The sequence below is a fragment of the Tupaia chinensis genome, unplaced genomic scaffold, assembly GCF_000334495.1.
Source record: "Tupaia chinensis unplaced genomic scaffold, TupChi_1.0 Scaffold146907_1, whole genome shotgun sequence".
Lineage (NCBI taxonomy): Eukaryota > Metazoa > Chordata > Mammalia > Scandentia > Tupaiidae > Tupaia > Tupaia belangeri.
Genome location: NW_006206760.1, coordinates 1,025,651 through 1,034,801, shown reverse-complemented (window position 1 = coordinate 1,034,801; position 9,151 = coordinate 1,025,651). Strand labels below are relative to the sequence as shown.

The window sequence follows — 9,151 nt, the reverse complement described above, 5'->3', positions numbered from 1 at the left end:
CGGGTGAGCAGAGCTCCCACCTGTCAGGATTCGAGAAACGCCTCGCTGCGGTTTCCTTCGCCACAACCTCTACGTGGGAACAGGACTGCACGCTTCAGCACGCATGATCCCCACGGCGCCCAGGAGGTGAGCGGAGCCGGAATCACCACTCCTAATTGCGAGCGGGCCGCTAAGCCCAGAGGAGGCTCCATGCCTTGCCCAAGGCCACGGCGCACACAGATTCACACGCTGGGATTCAGGCCTAGACCTCCTGGGTCCTAATCCGTGCTCTTCCCACACGCTGTGCTCCAAAGGATCACGATAACGGTGCTTTCGAAACACACTGTAATCCCTACTGCTGTTTTCCTCTTCTAAAATGATCATTAAAAAACCAACAATAGCTCAGCAGCCGACTGACACAGAGGCACCTCCGTTTCCACCCGTGTAGAAGGCGCTTCTCTGCACGTGCGTGTGGTGGGGGGGAGCCCTTGCAGCATATGGGGGCACTTCTGAGGCTGGCAGCAGCTGCCCGGCGTGCATGCTTGGGGGCGTTCCAAGGCTCCAGAGCTGGGCTGCAGCCACCAAATGCCTCCCCAGTCCCGCCCCCACGCCCCTAGCTGCCCTGGCCTGCTTTTTCAGCAGCTGGGAAAGCACAGGGGTGGGACAGGAGGCAGCTGGCACTGGGAGGGTCGGCTGGATGAAGGATGAAGGGCTGGCGCGGCTCCTCGTAGGTCCTTGAGGTGAGGCAAGAAGTCGAAGATGGGAGAGATTGGCTTCGATTCTTGGAACTTGCCCCAAGGGGCTGGGGGGTGGTGGCCACGAAACTTTTGCACGAAGTGGCAGAACATGAAGTGCTGGTCCTTGGTCTCCAAACCAGAGTTGGCGAGCTCTGGAAGAAGCCCGACAGGCCGTCTGGTCGACTCCTCAATCATTCATTCATTCATCCGCTCATTCATTCAATGTGTGCTTATTGGACACGCGCAGGGGCTGAAATGGGACGGAGAACAATCCCAGGGCCTGCCCCCTCCGAGCTCGCACTCTCACTGGGAGGGACAAACTTTAAGCAAGCAAATGAATAAATAGCTCGTCAGCTGGCGATCCGTGCTGCGGGAACAGGAAGACAGGCTGGGAGGCAAGGGACGGTTTGGGTCTTACTCGTTGGTTAGGCTAATAAAGGTGTTGGTCACTGATAATGAGACGGAGAACAATCCCAGGGCCTGCCCCCTCCGAGCTCGCACTCTCACTGGGAGGGACAAACTTTAAGCAAGCAAATGAATAAATAGCTCGTCAGCTGGCGATCCGTGCTGCGGGAACAGGAAGACAGGCTGGGAGGCAAGGGACGGTTTGGGTCTTACTCGTTGGTTAGGCTAATAAAGGTGTTGGTCACTGATAATGATTTTTTTTTCTTTTTTGAGAGTTTTTTTTTTGCCATAGGGCGTGTGTGTTCTCCAGACAGACAGACAGACAGAAAGCGAGAAATCACCTCACAGGGGGGATGGCCGCGCCGCAATCCCTTCTCTTCCATTCTCCTCTTGGGATCTTGGGCATGCAAGCTCACATGCGTGAGTTTAAGCCGACATGTCCGGGACTCAAACCACGGTCAGCTACATGGGAGTCCAGCGACATAGCCATTACGCTAACTGCTGGTCTCCCATTGCTTCCTCTATAAAAAGTTCTGTCATATTTAGGCCTTGTTTATCTCTCTTTCTTTTGTACTCACTCTACATTTTTTTCTTTTCTTTTATTTTTTGAAAAGTTTTTGCTATAGGGCACGTGTGCTCGCCAGAAAGAGAGAGACAGAAAGCAAGAAATCACCCTCCAGGGGGGATGGCCACACTGCAGTCCCTTTTCCTCCATTCTCCTCTTGGGATCTTGGGCATGCATGCACATGCGCCTGGTGTGAGTTTAAGCCACTGGGTCCGGGACTCGAACCACAGTCAACCACATTGGAGTCCAGCGACATAGCCGTTATGCCAACTGCTGGTCCCTAGGAAACCCATTCTCTGCAACCCTTTTCTTAGAAATGCATTCTATAGGTTCTCCCTGCTGGCAAGCCTCAGCTATGAGCACTCCCCATGTTCTTTATATGATAATCAACGAAATGAATATGAAAAAACTAATAAGGGGGCTGGCAGGCGGCCTGGTGGTTAAGGCATTGGACTCCCACAGGGTCGACTGTGGTTTGAGTCTCAGCTCTGGCAGCTTGCTTTCTCACTTCCCTTTCTCTCTCTCTCTCTCTCTCTCTCTCTTGTGGTCAAATTTAAAAACAATAATAAATCAAAAAAAATTATTTTAAAAACCCAGTAAGAGTCCACGACTGGGTTCTTTATTACCAAGTACTTTTAACATAAGGAAAAATAATGTCAAGTACATGCAAAACATTCACTTAATATCTGAGTAGAGATTTTAAAACCTCTTTAGGAATAATGTCAGCTGAATTTTCCAATAAACAAAAAACTTCCTACAAGATATCAGCTGAATTTTCCAATAAACAAAATATTTCCTACAAGCTTTTTTTTTAATATGTAATTTTTTCATTGATTTCCCCCCCTATGGAAACATATTTTTTTCCTCTTTAAATATTTTTCTTTTTTAAAATTTTTATTTATTTGGGTTTTTTTTCTTTTCTTTTTTTTTTTTTTTTTTGAGAGGTTTTCGCTATAGGGCGCATGTGCTCGCCAGACAGACAGAGAGAGACATAGAGACAGAAAGCGAGAAATCACCCCCCAGGGGGGATGGTCATGCCGCAATCCCTTCTCCTTCATTCTCCTCTCAGGATCTTGGGCACGCACGCCCACGTGCCCGGCGTGAGATTTAAACCACCGGGTCCGGGACGCGAACTGCGGTCGACTACGTGGGAGTCCAGCGACATTGCCATTACGCTAACTGCTGGTTCCCTTTATTTGTTTTTTAATACCTTTGATCACATTATTTAACTTACAAAGTGAACATTTCAACAGGTGAGCGTTTCTCCCCAATCTAGTTGATCAAAATATCTTCAACAGATAACCCCGCTACCTCCCCATCCCATCAACGCTGTCTCCCTGTCTCCGTATCCCTCCTCCAAATGTCCTTCCCAGGCCCCACTCCTCCACACACACCTGTCACTCGCCTCTCCTGTTTCTTCCCACAAGCTCTGTGTTAAATAGGTCTAAGAAATCAGAACATAACACCCAACCAGGACTTGTATGAGAACAAGTTCAGTGTACACAGGGTGGTGTGGGGGGATCAGGATTAGGACTTGGCCCAAGAACCCTCCTTTGTAAAAACCCTCCTTCCCCCATTGTCTTCCATATGAAAAATTTAAATAAACTATTCATCAGAAAGGCAACGCCAGCTTGTACATAAGTCTGTTTGACCCTGATATTTCTGTCCAAAGCGAGTGCAAACAAGGAAGCGTTATTATTTTTTTTTTCCCTTTTCATTCTTGTTCTACAAACAAACACCATAAAAAAAAAAAAAAAAACACACACACACACAAAAAAAACTAGAAATATCAGATGGACCTGGAGGTACTTAATGCACAGCAGGCTGAACTTTTTACCTGTGAGCTCGCTCTGCGTGTGCACCAGCGGCTCTGATGGAAATGGGACGATTGCGTTGAGCCCCTGGGTTAGATGTTGGATTCTCCTTGACTCATCATTTTGCTTTGGTTTCTGTCTCTTGGTCAAATCCATGAAATGACATTGCTGGTAAGACTCACGCTTTTATTAGTTTTTTTTTTTAATTTGTTTATTTTGATTTTGTAAATTTTGCTATAGGACAGGTGCTCTCACTGAAGAAGGGCAGAAAGAGAGAAAGCACCCCCCAGAGGGAATGGCCATGCCGTAATCCCTTCTGCTCCATTCTCCCTTCAGGATTTGGGGGCACACACACACACACACACACACACAAATGTTCTGTGTGTCTTTTGTTTTCTTTTTCTTTTCTTTTCTTTCTTTCTTTTTTTTGGAGAGGTTTTTGCTATAGGGTGCATGCACTCGCCAGAAAGACAGACAGAAAGTGAGAAATCACCCCCCAGGGGGGATGGCCACACCACAATCCCTTCTCCTCCATTCGCCTCTTGGGATCTTGGGCACGCACACACACACACCTGGCATGAGCTTAAGCCACCGGGTCCAGGACTCGAACCACAGTTGACTACATGGGAGTCCAGCAACAAAGCCATTACATCAACTGCTGGTCCTAATTTTTTCTTTTCTTTTCTTTTCTTTTTTTTTGCTATGGGGTATGTACACCCACCAGAGAGGGGGAGTGGAGAGCAAGAGAGAGCAGGGAAGTGAGAAATCACTTTCCAGGGAGATGGTCACTTCATAATCTCTTTTCCATTCTCCTCTTGGGATTTTGGGCACACGGGCACATGCGCCTGGTGTGTATTTTTTTCTCTTTTCTTTTTTTTTTTTTTAAGTTTTTGCTATAAGGCACATACACTCGCAGAGAGAGACAGAGAGAGAGGGAAAGTGAGAAATTACCCCCCAACGGGGATGGCCATCCCACCATCCCTTCTCCTCCGTTCGCCTCTCAGGACTTTGGGCATGCATGCAGAGATGCCCACATTATTTCCAAGCCACCAGGTCTGGGACTCGAACTGCAGCCATCAGCCATGTGGAATCTAGCTGCCTTCACCACCACACCACTGCCTGGCCCCCAGAATGATGTTTTTAAAGAAATAAATATAGAAAGGCCAGATGGTGGTGTGGGGGTGATGGGTAAGCTCCCTGAGATTTCTCTGAGTGAAAAGTTGTAGTTTCCACTAACACTGGTGACATTCATTGCTGAAAATAACAACAAACCCCCTACGTTTTATTTAAAGATTAGTGAAAGTAAGAATTCAACTTTTTTGGGCCGAGGACTGGCATGGTGGTGAAAGTGACTAAATCCCACATGCTGACTACATGGTTCAAGTCCCAGATCTGGTCTCCAGAAAAGTCACCAGGCATGTGTGCATGTATGACCAAAATCCTGAGAGGAGACAGGAGGAGAAGGGATGGATTGCAGTGTGGCCATCCTCCCTGGAGGATGCTTTCTGATTATCTCTGCCTGCCTGTCTCTGTCTCTGTTAAGTACATATGTGCTATAATAAACTTAAAAAAATTAAGTTTTTTATCAAGATTTTCCTGAATTCTATCAATGGGCCCTAGGCTACCAATCTCTGAGCGAATGGAAAACAAACAAAGCCCCAGTTAATAAACAGTTAAAGACCTGTCACCACCTGACGCAAAACCTTCCAGGCTGGGAATGCCATTCCTTTCCCAACCCTTTCTCTGGGACCCTCCGTCATAGGTACTCAGGAAGGGTCAGTCCTGCCCACGCCATCTCCCAGTTACCTGGTGTTGCGGTTCTCTGGATATGCTGTTTCTGACCCCTGGAAGCATGCTCAGAGTAGACCCTTCCTGCAAGAGACAGGCCACACAAAGACAGCGACTCAGATAAGGCACTGCAAAATCTCCCAGGAAATTGAAGGAAAATAGGACATTTATCCTTCTGTTTGTGGGTTTTTTGCTTGTTTGTTTGTTTGTTTGTTTTTGCCATCTGGTGCCTGTGCTTGCTGAAACAGAGACAGAGAAGGAAAGTGAGAAATCACCCCAAGGGGGGTGGTGATTGCCACACTGCAAACCCTTCTCCATTCTCCTCCTGAGATTCTGGACACACACACGCACACACACCTGGTATGATTTCTAAGCTGCCAGGTCTGGGACTCGAACCACAGTCCCCCCTGTGGGAATCCTGTGCCTTAACCATTATGCCACCTGCTGGTCTGAAAATAACACCATTTATGGGGCCAGCAGGTGGCACGGTGGTTAAGGGTGTTGGATTCCCACATGGCCGACCATGGTTCGAGTCCTGGACCTGGCGGCTTTCTTTCTCTCTCTCTTTCTCTCTGTCCCTCTCTGGTCAAATTAAAATAAATAAATATTATTTTTAAAAAATAACACATTTATCTCACTGACTTAAACCTGTCAGTGATTCTACTTTCATTTCCTGGAATTGAAAAATGACTTTAGCTAGTAGTATTTTATTTCCCAGCCAAATATGCTTTTCTGAGAGTACAATTTGAGGTCAAGAGATGATGTTCTAGAAGAGCCTAGCTTTGGGATGATTAAAATTGGACGAGGCCAGGACCATGTGCCCAAAATCCCAAGAACAGAAATGGAGGAGAAGGAATTGTGGGGTAGCCATCACCCCCTGGGGGAGTCCTTGGAACCAGTGGGCAGTATAATGGTTATGTCGCTGGACTCCCACATTAATGACTGTGGTTCGAGTCCTGGACCTGGTGATTTAAAACTCATGCTGGGGACGCGTGTGTGTGTTTGAGAGTGTGTGTGTGTGTGTGTGTGTTTGAGTGTGTGTGTGTGTGCCCAAAATTCCAAGAAGAGAATGGAGGAGAAGGGACTGCGGCGTGGCCATCCCCCTTGCAGCGGGGTGATTTCTCGCTGTCTCTCTGTCTCGCTCTGTCTCTCTGGTGAGCACACACGGCCCATTGTAAAGCAATTTCTCTAACCAAAGGGAAAAAAAAAAGTTTCCTGTACAATATGAAAGTACAACGTATAACTACTTTTATAAATGATCAATATAGTTAGTGCTGCAAGCAGAGTGAATGTTTTGTACACAAGTGTGTGTGTGACACTGCAGAGCGCATAATGATTTTAATAGTGTTCCAGGACACACCACTTACGTAGGCAAAGAAAACACCGTGCTTTATTCTAAAGCTTTATTCTTTATTCTAATGCTTTATTCTTTCTTTGGAAAGAATTCCAAAAGTTAGCTCATATGAGCAAATGCTGTAATGATAATGACCACCCCTGGAAACTTCAGTTTTTAATGAAACTGATCTAAATTGAGGCATTGTCCTTTGAACATAATACCTTGCTTAATGTGAAAAGTCAAGAAACTATAAAGAGTTGTACTTAATATAAACTTTGACATGTCAACCAGGGCGATCTGAATTCTAGATTTAACTATTGAGAATCATGAGCAAACAAATTTCCAGGTATCTACAAGGTTCTTGATAAACCAAACCTCTGAGAAATTGTTTTGTAAGTAAATTTGCAATGAGGTAAAAAAAAATTGTTTTTGTTTTTTGAGAGATTTTTGCTATAGGGCATGTGCACTCGCCAGACAGACAGAGAGAGACAGAGAGACAGAAAGCGAGAAATCACTCCCCAGGGGGGATGGCCACGCTGCAATCCCTTCTCCTCCGTTCTCCTCTCGGGATCTTGGGCACGCATGCACACGCGCGTGGTTTGAGTCAAAGCCACAGGATCTGGGACTCAAACTGCGGTTGTCTACATGGGAGTCCAGCGACATAGCCATTATGCCGACTGCTGGTCCCATCATGATATTATTTCAATATCTTATCACTTTAAAAATGCTTGAGGCTTTTTCCATTCTCCTTTCTTTAGTAAGCCTTCAAAATCTGGTAGGTATTCTCCAGTTCTGTGCAGCTCAGTTTGGGCCTGCCCCCGTTGAGGCGCTCAAGGGCCACCGCGTGCCAGTGACAGCACCACGTTGGAGCCAGGATGGCCAGTATAGCTGGCAGACTTTCCCAACCCTCACCTCTGTCTCAGCGCCTTTTCTGTTATTTATTTATCTTTTTAAGTTTACTTCTTTCTTCTATGACAGAAAGTGAGAAATCACCCCCCCCAGGGAGGGATGGCCATGCCACAATCCCTTCTCTTCTTGGAATCTTGTGCACGCAAGCACATGCGCCCAGTGTGAGTTTTAAGTCGCTAGGTCTGGGACTTGAACTGTGGTTGACTATGTGGGAGTCCAGCAACGTAACCATGACACCATTTGGTTGGTACCTCCCCCATATCTTTTCTTAGTGAATCCTGATTGGTTGGACTGAAGAGGGCAGACCCACGTAAGCTAAGCCCTGATAGGTCGGTTTCCCCAGGGCGGGCGCTGTCTTTCACTGTGGACCCCAGCAGCTAGAGCAGAACCTAGACTGTGACACGGCTACTGGTGACTTGTCTCTGCTTGTCATCCTAGCTGGAGAGCTAATGAACACTGCTCCTGGCCAGTAAATGCTTATTGCTCGAGAATAATTTTAAATTAAGTGTAAACGTTATGAAGGAAATGTTTTAAAACTTGTGACTTGAAAGAAAACTCATATCAGTTTTAAAGCTGAAAAAAGTGAGTCCCCGCTCTTTTTCACACTCACAGTGCGACTGCTGAATATAAAGGTTAAGTTCTAAAGATTTCCCAGTAGGACGAGCAGATGGTTACATTGCTGGACTCCCATGTAGTTGACCAGGGTTCGAGTCCCGGATCTGGTGGCTTAAAACTCATGCCAGGTGCATGTGCGTGCATGCAAAAATCTCAAGAGGAGAGTGGAGGAGAAGGGATTCTGGTGTGGCTGTTGCCCCTGGAGGGTGATATTTTACTTTCTGTCTCTCCATCTCTCTCTGTCTCTCCAGCGAGCGCGTATGCCCTATAGCAAAAATCTCTCTCAAAAAGATTTTCTAGTAGATTTTATACTATGAAAAAACTAGGGTGATCCTCCCATGAAAGCATTTATTACAGTGTCTATAATCACTTGGTATGCCGTATATGTGACTGCGGTACTATATAATAAAATCTAAACACCTAACAAAGCTCCCCATAATTTCAGCCTATTTTTAATGAATTTCCTGAAGAAGCACAAGATCAAATGAGCACGTTAATTCACAGTGATTGTCACAACATTGCAGGCATAAGTCACTGTATTTTAGTGTTTAAAAGGGGGTTCTGAAGAAGTTCAGTAATTACGATCATTATCATGATTATTATAATAACTATCATTTGTCAAGCGCTTATTGTGCTCTAAGAATGAAGCTAAGGGCTTCCCATACATTATCTCATTAAAGCTTTAAAATAAGGCTAATAATCGTTTGCTTAACGTCATCCAGTGAATACATGAAACAGCCAGGCGTAATGCCCTGGTCTATTTGAGTCTCCAGTCTGGAATCTAGATCATTCAGTTGGTCTACCTTCCCCACTTTTGTAGACAAAAAACATAGTCAAACCCAGAAAAAGCGCATGAGCTGGCTAAGATGATACAGCTAGGGAGGCAGAGTCAAAATTTGAATCTGCAAGGACCAGCAGTTAGCGTAATGGCTATGTCGCTGGACTCCCACGTAGTCGACCGTGGTTCGCGTCCTGGACACGGTGGCTTAAAACTCACGCCGGG

General features: G+C 46.0%; 1 long non-coding RNA gene across 1 annotated transcript in view; it reads right to left on the bottom strand.

The window, feature by feature from the left end:
• LOC114006300 (uncharacterized) overlaps positions 1–9,151 on the bottom strand; it is a 48,055-nt gene that overhangs the window by 36,702 nt on the left and 2,202 nt on the right. Inside the window, exon 2 of the long non-coding RNA XR_003548036.1 lies at positions 5,307–5,372. This is a non-coding gene — a long non-coding RNA (uncharacterized LOC114006300). The remainder of the gene's footprint in view (positions 1–5,306; positions 5,373–9,151) is intronic.